Source organism: Saccostrea cucullata, unplaced genomic scaffold (assembly GCF_032062105.1).
Source record: "Saccostrea cucullata isolate Sc308-1 unplaced genomic scaffold, CSIRO_AGI_Scuc_v1 ctg7741, whole genome shotgun sequence".
NCBI lineage: Eukaryota > Metazoa > Mollusca > Bivalvia > Ostreida > Ostreidae > Saccostrea > Saccostrea cuccullata.
This window is the reverse complement of record NW_026927282.1, coordinates 1-13,139: the sequence shown is the minus strand read 5'-3', so window position 1 is coordinate 13,139 and position 13,139 is coordinate 1.

The window sequence follows — 13,139 nt, the reverse complement described above, 5'->3', positions numbered from 1 at the left end:
CATACAGCTTTAGCTGGTCCCGACCTGTATTTCTTTAATGTTTTTTTTTTCGTTAAGAAATCTGGTAAGGTATGCTAGTAAAAATAAAATCCCGGTTAGTTATTACTCTAACGGAAATTACTTTCCTACAGGTCTGAAGATCGAGTCTATTGTTTGTTTTTTTTTTTTAAAGAGTACTGTAGCATGTCGGCGAATAAAAATAAAGTAGTGTACAACATAGATAAAGAAATGTTTGTTGAAGTATTGACAAACTTCATACCTCTATAGAATGAAATCAACAAAAACTGCACAAAAATACAATCGTGACAATTATACAATGAATTAATTATACAATTAATTCTTTTAATAGATTGCCTTATCATGCACTACTTTAAAAGCCATTGTTCTTAAGGAAAACAAAATCATGCAAAATATTATAGACTTTTCTTTATCTAGAGCAATGGCCTTTGGAGAAAAAAAAATGGCTGAAAAATTTTTAGTTTGTTAAATATAATGTATGTGCATTTAGGACCCTACATGTACATTGTAATTTCATGCGAAAAGTGCAGGCGTTTACTACACGGGGATCTGCGTACATATTTAAACAAAAAAAAGGAAAGAAAAAAAAAACGTTTTATGTGATGAATTATATTATAAACATTTATCTAATAAATGTCTTTGTAGTACGTTAGATTACAAATTTCACACAAAAACCCATCAACAATATTAGATACAGTTTTGATTTCACACTGATCTATTAACGTCATTCTGATTTAATATAATTATACACGACGAGAATTAAGATCTATTCAATACCTATATATAGAAAATTATTTAATTTCTAAAGAGGATAGTTTTATTTTAAATCAGTAATGAAAATTGAAATAAAAATTCTAAATAGTTTGTTCTTTCATTTAACTTCTTAAATGTAGATTATTTTATAAATATGTTCTCTTGTATAACTTTATTTATGGAATATACAATTTTTTAAATGATAAAAGAAACACGAATCATCATCTTAATTTAAAAGAATTTTCGGTCGGAGACTGTGTGTGTACATGCTTGACAACAGCCCATTGTTCCCTTTAGGTACAAAACCGTCTCAATTCACATAGAATATACAAAAAATACACAGTGACAGGTGTCTTCGCGGCACGTGTCTCCACCTGAAATGGCACGTGAGGACAGGTGTCCCTAATTACACAGGCCGACCATAGTGACGGGGGGGGGGGGGAGGCTTCTCAAAGAAAAAATGAAAAACAACCCACCCATCCCCAATAATAAAAATAATTTAATAAATAAAAAAAAAAACAATATTCACTATTAATAGTAAAATACTAGTATGATAATACTCAACCCCAAGCCAATTCGATGTTTGATTCTTATCTGACCAGTTTATATTAATATATTAATTCATATTAAAACAAAATCTTTATCACTTTCTAAACTTTTATTTAAAAACTTGAAACACTAAAGATGTAATTTTGACAAACCAACTGAAGTATTTTTTTTCTGACGGATTACCCCGGTATATAAGAAATGCCAACCTCTGGTATCTAACACAAATGCCTGGTAAGGTACCTTGATGTCTTGTGAATACATGTAATCTTGTAAAAATAATTCTTCAATGTCAGTTGCAAAATATTGGAAAAAAATTTAATTATTTTATTGAGGAACGTCTCATCTGTCCTTAATCAGTAATCGTAACTTGACATATTTCTTTATTTACTTTTTAATCGATCATTTTAGTAAACCTTTTCCGTAAATAATTTCATTAAATGTACCCTTCCTTAGCTCTTCCATTTTTTCAGCTTCAAGAAAGTGGGATCGGAAATGATTGATTTCTACATAACTGCATGCACTTACTTTTTTCTATTCCACTTCATTCATTCTATACGAGTTTACCAAAACTTATGTGATAAATCAAATTCAAAATTAAATTAAATAAAATTCAGTAAAATAAATTAAAATTAAAATTGAATTGCGTTCACGGTGCTGAAATATTAAATTAATCACACAGAAATACACATCTAGTTATTTTAACTGTTTGAAGTTAATTATTTTGATTCAGCACGTAAATACTTTTGAAATATTTCTATAATTGGTAAAAATATGGTAAAATATAATTAAATATTTAACTTTTTGTAAATAAAAGGTAGGTGGGTAAGTATTGATATATACTTTCAAAGTTTCCCTGCCTGGGAAACATGGGGAAAACTACACATTGGTGGCTTCCATGTCGGGAATCTGTATGGAAACCACTGAGGCATGTTTACATGGTTTCCTATCTTGGGAAACTTATGGGAAACCACAGGTTGGTTGTTTCCATATCGGGAATCTACAAGGAAACCACCGGGGCGCGTTTCCATGGTTTTCTATCTTGGGAAACTTACGGGAAACCACAGGTTGATTGTTTCCATGTCGGGAATCTATGTGGAAACCACCGGGGTATGTTTCCATGGTTTCCTATCTTGGGAAACTTACGGGAAACCACAGGTTGATTGTTTCCATGTCGGGAATCTATGTGGAAACCACTATGTGGTTTCCATAAAATGGAAACTATATGGAAACTACTGATGTCACGATTCCCATATGTTTCCATCGGGTTTCCAAATTTGGGAAACCCGGCTTTTCATCCTGTGATATCTCAACACTTTCAGTCTACTGATATATTACGAATTTCTCTTCTTTTTGTAAGAGCTCTTCTTAAAATGTTTTTTAAATATGTTGAAAATAAATTGAATCATTAAATATACTGTAATTCTTACTTATTACATATGACTGTTGAAACAATTACTGACTTATTATCCTACCAGCATGATAACCAAAGAGAGAAAGGGAAGAAAAGATGCATAATGAATAAAAAATAATCAACCATTTATTTTCAATAAAATAAACTCTAGAAACATGAGAAGTGCACAATAATTATTTCAAAGATAAATATACAAATTGAAATTACATTCTAAAATAACTACAAAATTATTATTTGTATTTGTGACAAAATACACCAGGAATCACATGGAATATAGAATGACAGAGGTTCCTTGACAGCTTTTAACATATTCACAAAAATATTCAATGAATAGCAGGTCACTATTTTTAAAACAGACACTCTGAATATTGCAAACATGCACATTGTGGATAAGATGTACTGTTATGATTTTACAGATGCATGCATCTGTACTTTCTTAACATTATCAACAGTATAAAGTATAAAGATTATAAAAACTAGAAAACTGACCAGTCAGCAAGGGCTCTGCCATGGAGTAGAATTAATAGGATGCAGCTTACGGAATGATTAAAAAATGTACGAAGAATAAGCAACAGCAACTATATTCTTAAAATTTCAAGATAATTCCTGAACATTCAAAAACCTGAAAATAATATTCTTTTACTTACATTAGGCAGTAAAGAATGACTTAACATTGAATGTATTTTTAAACAATTATGAAGCTTGTGTTATATAAAATCCAGCCTTCAAGGAATGCAAATATCATGAAGGCTTGACCTTAACTTCGAACAAGCAGCAGTTGCAGACAAAGGTTTTCATTAATCTTAAAGTGACAGAGAAAGAAAAGCCTACTCAATTTTCTGCAGCAGGCTAGATAATTAACCCCAAGGGATTAATTGTACCTCTCTCATCATTTTCTTCTAAAGTTACAATAAGAACTTTTTCAGTATTAATGATAGAATGGGGTTTTTATACAACTACCTTAAAAATTAATAATATTCTTGAATTAACATAAAGTGAAAAAAAAGTAAATAAAAAAATCTTCTTTAATCTATTTCTTGTTTTTAGGATTCAATGAAATCATAACTATTAAAAAAAATAAATTAAGAAAATTTATATTTAAATCCACATTTCAGAGTGTTCATAGCATTCCAAATTGACTTAACTTCAAAACAAACTTCATTTGCAGACAGAGGTGGTAATTCATCTCAATGTGACAGATAAAGATAATGCTCTGGATTTTCTTCAGGAGGAAAGCTAATTAATCCCAAGGCACTCATAGCCAGCATTCAGTTTACAATGGGAACATCTTCAGCAGTTATCTCTCTTTGCCAATGCATTCTTATATAAAGTTAAGGAATCTACCCCACCACCCCAGCTCTAAACCAGGTGACATAGAGAAACAAACTTAGCTCCAAAATATGTATTTCTGCCTACTGAACTACCATACCAATTTTGTACTTGATTGGGCAACCATAAAAAAAAGTTGCCCATTCATTCTGATGCTTAGTTACGGTCCCTAAAACGTTCTACTTTCCCATTTTTCCGTTCGCTCACCGTTCGTTCACCGTTCGTTCAGCGTTCGTTCACCGTTCGTTCAGCGTGCGTTCACCGTTCGCTCTTCGTTCACAGTATTGCGTTCACCGTTCACCGTGCGCTCGCGTTCACCGTTCACAAAACGTTCACCGTTCGCTCTTCGTTCCGTTTACCTTGCGTTCACCTTGCGTTCACCGTTCACTTATCGTTCAGTCTTCATTGTCATTCGGAACTCCGAAGTGAAAGGACTTTTCTTTTTGGTGGTAAGGATTTACATGTTTTTTTAATTAAATAACTTAGATATCGTGTTTGAAGAATAATTATTTTATTGCAAAATTTATCTATGATATTTATATTTCTATTATTATTACTCAGCTCTTACTTATTTCTTGAATTTTCCCTGGAAAATAATTAATACATTAAGTACCTACATGTATGTAGAACGATGCTAAAATATTAACTTCAAAAAAGGGCAATGTAGAAATGCTTCACGCACGGCATCAATTTGATGTAATTTTAAAGAGGACAAATTATTAATGGATGTATAATAATTAACCCAAGTCTTTTACAGGGTCAGAATACATAAAAAAAAATATTTCTACAGTAACACGTATTTAAACTACATGTAGGTTTGAGAATTATGAACAGTACTGCAAATATTCAGTTAATTAAATATCTTTAGAGGTAATTAAATTGATGGTGTGGTTTTAAATTTTAGAAAAGACCAACTGTTTAAAATAGTTTATTATTAGAGAAGGAAAATACCTTCCTTCACCGTACCTAAACATATGTTTAAAAATATGTTTTTTGCCATTCAGTATAATTAACCTCCCCCCCCCCCCTCCGGTGCCTTTTCTTTCGAAATAAAATTCTTATTGAGTTTTTCAGTATATTTTAATAAATATTTAATTTTTATTGTAACACAAGAAAATCAGTCTTAAAACCAACATTAAACAGTCATTAAACAATAGTTTTTAGTACAAACTTGTGCCGACAGTAGTTACTGTATTTTAAATTGGCAGGGTATTTATGTTTCACATTCAATTTAAAATTTAATCCTTCAAAGTATATATTCGAATTATTTTTTTTTCTGCAGGAAAGTAAAAATCAGATCTAGAAATGATAGGAAAAATATTGAAATTTCTTGGAATACTAAGTGACTCTTTGCCTTCGGTATGTTCGGTGAAACGCGATTTCCACTCCTCCACTGTGTCGAATTATTTTGATTGACAGCACAAGCACGCTACTACAAATGTAGCACGGACTTCCTGTGAACTGTGTGAACTTGATGATGGAAAATAAAAGCCAATGATTACCGTCAAATGGATTTGTTAATCTAAAAAAAGATTTCCTTTATTGCTTGGAATATTTAGGAAAAATAATAAGAATTTTTATTTGATACAACAGATATCTGAGAATCGAGGTAGTTATCTCTCTCTCTCTCTCTCTCTCTCTCTCTCTCTCGTACATTTCTCTGTTCAATTAAAACTATGACAACACATTACTTAATATTTAGTTTTGAAAGTTTAATCCACACATGTATTACAAATAATTTGAATGCCTCTTTCCAACATCAAATGTCTACAGATACATGAAGAAGTTAGCTAAAATAATCGTCATAAAGGAATAAAAAGGCAAATAATATAGAATATTTTGCAGTAGAATTTAAATAAAATGAGAATTTTTATGCAGTACGATAACAGTCGATGACAACAGATAATTGTAAATTTAAAAATAAAAATCCGTTATTTTACTCAGAATCGCTTTGGAACGGAAATACATGTACGGTTGTTTCAAACCCGTACAATGTAATTAATTCACTCTATAAGTAGTAGTTTTATCTTCAGAAGTCCACATTATTTTATTAGTGAAAAGAATAAGCATAATTATCTACTATATAGGTAAATTAATTTATTTTTTAACTACACGCGGTAACAAATACACGTTTGACGGCGATTAAAATCATGTATGTGCGGAAAAAATGTTTTTATTTATTTATTAATTAATTTATTTATTTATTTATTTATTGCTTATCTCAGTAGTAGTTTTATCTTCTAAAGACTAGATTATTTTATTAGTTAAAAGAATAAGCATAATTATTTACTATATAAGATTAATTTATTTTTTAACTGCACGCGGTAACAAATACACGTTTGACGGCGATTAAAATTATGTTACTAAAATACCGATATAAACATACGTATGTGCAGAATTTTTTTTTATTATTTATTTATTTATCTATTGATATCTCTTTTCTTTATCAATTGTTTCTTTATATTTATTCATGACATTTGAATTATAGAATAAAAGAATAATTTCAATGAAGGAAAAGACCGAAGGCATTCCGAATAAATCGTTCATCTTGCGTTCACCGTTCGTTCACCGATCACTTTGCGCTCGCGTTCGCGCTCCGTTCGCGTTCTGCGTTCACTCACCGTTCACCGTTCACACATCGTTCAAAGTTGCGTTCAACGTTCGCACATCGTTCACTCACCGTTCGCTCTGCGTTCGTTCACCGTTAGTTCACCGTTCGTTCAGCCTTCGTTCACCGTTCAGGTGGGAAAGTAGAACGTTTCAGGGACTGTAAGGAATCTACCCCACCACCCCAGTTCCAAACCAGAAGACATAGAGAACTAATCTTAGCATCAAAATATGTATTTCTGCCTACTGAACTACCATACCAAATTTAAACTTGATTAGGCAACCATAAAAAAGTTATTAGAAAAAAACAGAAAATTTGTGGACGGAAGAGTGACAGACGGACAGACAGACAGACAGACGGACAGACAGAGTGATTACTATAGGGCACCCGCAAATCCTTGCGGGGCCCTAATTAAATTTTGGGGGGCAGTGTGAAAATGGTATCTTTTGAAAATTAAAAATCTGTCGTTAATCATTTTTGACAAAGTTTTGTAAAAAAAATTTGTTATACTAAATATATCCAAAGTGCCTTTAAAGGAAAATGTCACAGAGAAGATGCAAACATAAGTTAACAATTTTAATACTGTTACACATTTCTTTAACTGTTGAGATGTAACACTACTCATAGGACACAGCATACGTAAACAGTCTGGCAAAAGTATCAGTTCCAACAAATGTTGTAAAGCAATGAAATTCGATGAACAGAAAAGTACATCAATGTAACACATTACATTATGTGAAGTAATACAATAAGAACTACATGTATACATTTTACTTCTAATCTTTCTTACACAAAATAACTCTCCCTTTCATCATCTAAGGAGAAGACTTTTCCTTTTCCTCAAGTGTGATGTAGAATGATCAGGTAAATAAACTTTCACCTTTTTCTTTGGTACAAATGGTTTTGGACATGATGAGTCTTAAGCAGAGAGTGATGGACAATGTTCATGGATCTCCTCACAGAAGTATCATGCCTTTTGGGCTCAAGACCAGGTGCTGGGATTTGTGAAGGCAGAGGATCATTTCCAGAGGGAAGGATATTCTGATCTTTCAGGTGATCAACACACAAACGAACAGAATTACAGAGCTCCTTACATTCAACAATGCCAGGAGTCGCATTTACTCGGAAATGATAATAGCCTCAAATGTTTTTCAAGGGTTTGAAGAACTGTTCAAGGTATGACTTCCAGTCCCTAAACTGCACAGGTGTTTGTGGATCTGACACGAACTGAAGAATGTTATGGCCTCTGCGGGATGAATGATGGACTGTGTCTGCTATATCATTCATGGTTTCTGATGTGGATCAAAGCCATTTTACTTTCCAGACTCCAAAATGACAGTCAGGATGAAATTCAGTGTGTCCTGCCACCATCATAGGATATTCCACAATAACATGGAGTCCTAATTGAAAGAAATACACTCTTTTAATTTAAATACAAATGCTACATTTAGGAAGAGTTTGCATTTCTTAACTATCAAAACTGACATCATACATGCATGTAACACTTTGGGCATTGAACTTAATGAATAACAAACAATGCTTTTACAAATTTTAATAATTAAAATCAAATATTTCTCATTTGATGTACACTTACCTACATGAACTCTCCAGAGAGCATACCATAAGACAAAGTTGTTTATGTTTTGCCCACTGCAGTGAATAGCTGCTGTTTTTCTCCATATCCATGGTATTGAAAAAAGTGATGAACTATACTATTGACAGAATTAGCACCCTTCCCTGTGCTCTCAGCCTCGTCAATCAAGTAGAACACTTTTTTTCCTGCCATATAAGTAAAAACGAAAATTTTGATCAGAACTAAATAACTCAATCATTGACTTGTTTATTTACCTCATATACATGCATTATGACAAAAATAGAATGTGTTAGTATCTTGCTTCAACTATATTTGACAATGTTTAATAGAGTTTGTAATATCAGTCCCATACATGTATTATTCTACATTTAAAAGCGTATCATACTTTACATACATGTATTTTAGATTGTACTGTTTCGTCAAATATTAGATTTCCACATAAAGGGTAATTAAAATTCTTATAAGAAGTGCATGTATAGTTATTTCTGAATGAATTGAAGAACTAAGCAATATATCATGACTTATGAATTAACATACCTGAACCCTCGCAACATACACCAAACACAGTGCATTTCTGGGGCGTCTTGAAAAATATTGGTCCCACTTGTTGGGCATGATGAGGAAAATGCACTTGTTGTGCATAGTCCCAGGAATAGTGCTTTTCCATATCAACTGAGCATGGAGCATTTCCTTTAATAAAATAAATTATTCATGATCATTTGTGTGCATTGATAATTATTCACAGTATTTACTATTTCACGAACACAGACATTCAATTTTACAGAAGATATTTTTGCAAACACGTTGGTACATGTATGTCTGTTTCCTATTAATACTAAGGAAAAAGAGGAGAAAATGCATGACTGTATGGAATTGAACCCTTGACCCCTGGTCAGCTGGTCTACCCATTGAGCTACCAAGGCAAATAATAGTCTAAATCAAATCACATAATTATAATAGTACTTGAATGTTCATTTAATGCTAATGAAGGAAAGTACCAGGTATATCTAATACTTGTAACTATACACTAAAGGAAAAAAAAATTGCAATAAAATTTTAACTAACCAGTTTGTTTACATTCCTCTAGTAAGGAAATGAACGTTTAATCCTTGCTGATGGTAAACTGGTGTCTGTAGTAGTCCCTTTGCTGTTTAGCTTGGGAAACATGCTGCGTGTATGTAGAAAGGATGTCTTCATTTTCCTCATCATTCATATTAGAAACTGTAGATAGTTGATGAGAGAAATGCTGACAAAGCTGACACAGGTCAGTACATGTTTTTATGATTGTGAATGGAACTCATACCAAGTTCTTTGAAATATCCATAGGTGTATTCTTCTGAAGTTCACATCTTCATCTAGCATGAATGTCAGCAGTTGTCGTACATGTATCCGATGGAAGTAGCAGCACTTTCTCAGATTTGTAATTTGGCAGTCGGCCTGGTAGAGGCAGGGCATGGTCACTGGCATACTTGGTAAGAAATGCTTTGATTCGGTCCCTGTCCGTCACTGATAAGCTGTTATGCGTAGCCTTACCACTGTTTCTATGTGTTCTGGGTAAAAACCCTTCTGTATCAAGAGATCTTGCAACTTTATGGAGTTTTTTTTTCTTTCAACAGCATGTACAAAAGAAAATTTTGTACGACACACTCTGCATTCATTAAAGTAGTACTCTTACAATGTACACTCGCTTGTGTCATTCTGAAATTTGGAATGGATTATGTATTCCTTCGTGTCGATGTCATTAACTTCATTTTGTATATACACATCCCCATCATTGTTGTCATTGTCACTTTCAGAGTCAGAATCATAGTTTAAATCACAAAAATCACTCGTATCTGTCTCGCTGTCAATTGGCAAATCACAAAACTGTCGCACACTGACTGTCTGTCGGAGCAACAAGTTTAGAAAAATATAATTCATACACACGCTCTATATCTTCTAAAAATTCATCATCTTGATAAATAACGATTTCTGATGGTATACTTATCGATGTTGCTGTGGAAGTTTGGATCATGTTTAGTGCAACTCCCTACATTTCCAGTTTACATGTGACTTTCACTTTCAATCTGTTCTCAACCGGAAATTATCAAGGAAATACCTAATTGAAGACCTACAGGAATTGAAGGCCTAGAGAAGACCTACGGAAGACCTACAAAAATGTGGGATATATACAGCAAAACTAATATGATATTCTGATTAAGCATGTCCTAAATGTATAAATTACACAAAAAAGTTTTATAAAAAGAAGTTTTAAAGTGTATTTTTTAAGCTCGGTAAGGGGAACTATTTCTTCTCTTAGACGACCTACGGCAAGATAACTCTGGCTGATTTGCCATGTAAACAACAACACGCTCATTTATATTGTGAAGTTTATATAGGAAGAATATAAATATGAAAAAATAAAAAAAAAATCCAGGTGATTTTGTTGAGTTTTTCAATTATAAATTATGATAAAGAAATAATCTGGATCATGAATTTTGATGAATAAAAAATTTAAATAATTATCATGATTATTTCATTTATCAAATTAATATTCTACATAATTTATATAATCTATAGTTAATATTTAATAAATATTGTAGTTCTTTTAATAAGTTTTATGGGATAAGTATTAAATATTCAAGTTCAAATTATTGATATGTATGCTGTGGATTTGTCCATATTAACCAATATCACTCTCAACTAACGGCTTCGATCTTCACTAATGTGTTGTATACACAGGCTCCCTGAGGATATATCCGTGTTTTGATTGCAATTATCAACACACCCCACTTCCTCTGATTAATGTTAATTTTTAGCCAACAGAGCAAAGATATTAAAAAATAATTATATTAATTACATATCTTAAAAATGATAGCAAGAATAAACAAATAAAATAATTGTGCATTTATTCAGAAAATATAACTAAAATAAAGTACGTTTTGAATATATTTTTTTAATTTTCAGAATGGTCACTTTTCTTTTTTCAAAATAACACATTTATATGACATTCAGGAGGGAAAGAGCAAGAGCCATGTTGGGCCTTATTTGGCCCTGAGAATTTCCTAAAAATCGAAACCGCTCAGTTTAGGTTGCAAGTGTAGTATTGATTACTTGGAGTGTTGGTGATCATGTCTCTATTAATTGTGACGTAATTTTTCATCTAGTCAATTGATTATGACGTCATCAAATGCGTCATTTTCCACATATTGTGTAAATTCCTTTGAAAATGGCCTAAAATTGAGGAATTTTTTCAATATTTCATATAGAGCACAACCTCTGATCCAAAATATGCAAATACATAATGAAAGCTCTGTTTCTGAAGATCAAAAAACATGTTTTATTTTTTGGATCGTGGGCTGTGCTCATATTCAAATTCTTTGCTGAAGGTAGTCAAATACGCATATTTTCTGCAAATTTCAAGAACATTGCAATTTCTCAAAACCTGTTTTCAAATATTTGGATCCTCAAAACGAAATTTCATTATACAACATGAAAGCACCAAGTGTCTACATTAATTTGACATATAAAAAGGGAAAGAGGGTGATAGTTAATTATTTGATATAAGTACAGGGCCATTTATGCATAACTTGGCTCTACCTCTTTAATAACTAAAATGTCTATTTCTAGATAAAATCCTGTATGCCAAGAAATACATACTATAATATATGAAACATTAGGTTTTATTTATTTTATTTTTTTTTTTACATTTTGAGCCAAAATATATACAGTATATCAATCTTGAAGATACCCGGTATATCATTAATTAAATTGAAAGAAAATGTACACTTTTTAAAATGGAATAAAATAATTAACATGCATGTTATCACACATAAGAAATGCGTGCATATTCTAATAAAAATTATGATGTTTTGACTCGGGGGAAAAACGGAAGATTTTAAAAGTAATTGTTTCTGTGTTCTTTTTGAAAAATACTTCAAATTCATTTAACTGCAATTTTAAAATTTTCATTCTCTACATTAATGCAAATCTTATAAAACTTTTCAGGTGTTTTTGATAACATTAGAAGGTATTATTGATAATAAGAACACAAATTATTCTATCACAGTGAATTTTATTAATGATCAACAGTTCAAACCTGAAAAAATATTACACTATCTAAAATTTTACTGATTTCAATACCTAAATATTTTTTTTAACAAAATAGAATTGTATCTGACTGACTATTTCATTTTTTCATCTTTGATGTTTTTTTTCTAAAATATCTCCAGTTATTTTTTCTGTCCTTAAATATTATTTATTTAATTATATTTTCCTGACAATTACATTTTCTTGATATGTTTTGGTGAACAGCTGATTTGTTATTTACGCGAGTTATCGTTCTTACCGTAGGTCGTCTAAGAGAAGAAATAGTTCCCCTTACCGAGCTTAAAAAATACTCTTTAAGAATTCTTTTTATAATTTTGTTTTGTGTATTTTATACATTTAGGATATGCTCAATCAGAATATCACATCAGTTTTGCTGTATATGTCCAACATTTTTGTAGGTCTTCCGTAGGTCTTCTCTAGGTCTTCAATTACCTGTAGGTCTTCAATTAGGCAGGCCGAATGTCAACACGTTTGCTGTTATGGACAGAGTTATTGCTCTTTAAAACCCGCGGTAAATTCAAATAAAAAAAATACCTTGATAAAATATATTGCAAAACACCACCACAATCTATTTTAATTTCATAATTAACATTTTAAAAATACGAGACAGATATAAACCTTTTTCAGAAACACGTGTACTGCATATTTTTTCCTCGCGTTATTTTTTTTTTTATTGTGACGCAATCGGCATAGAACTATCGTCGATTTTTTATTATCATGATTATGACGTGTGCCGCATCTGGCCCCTTTTTCCCAGTCGCGGTCACATATGTCATTACATACCTGTT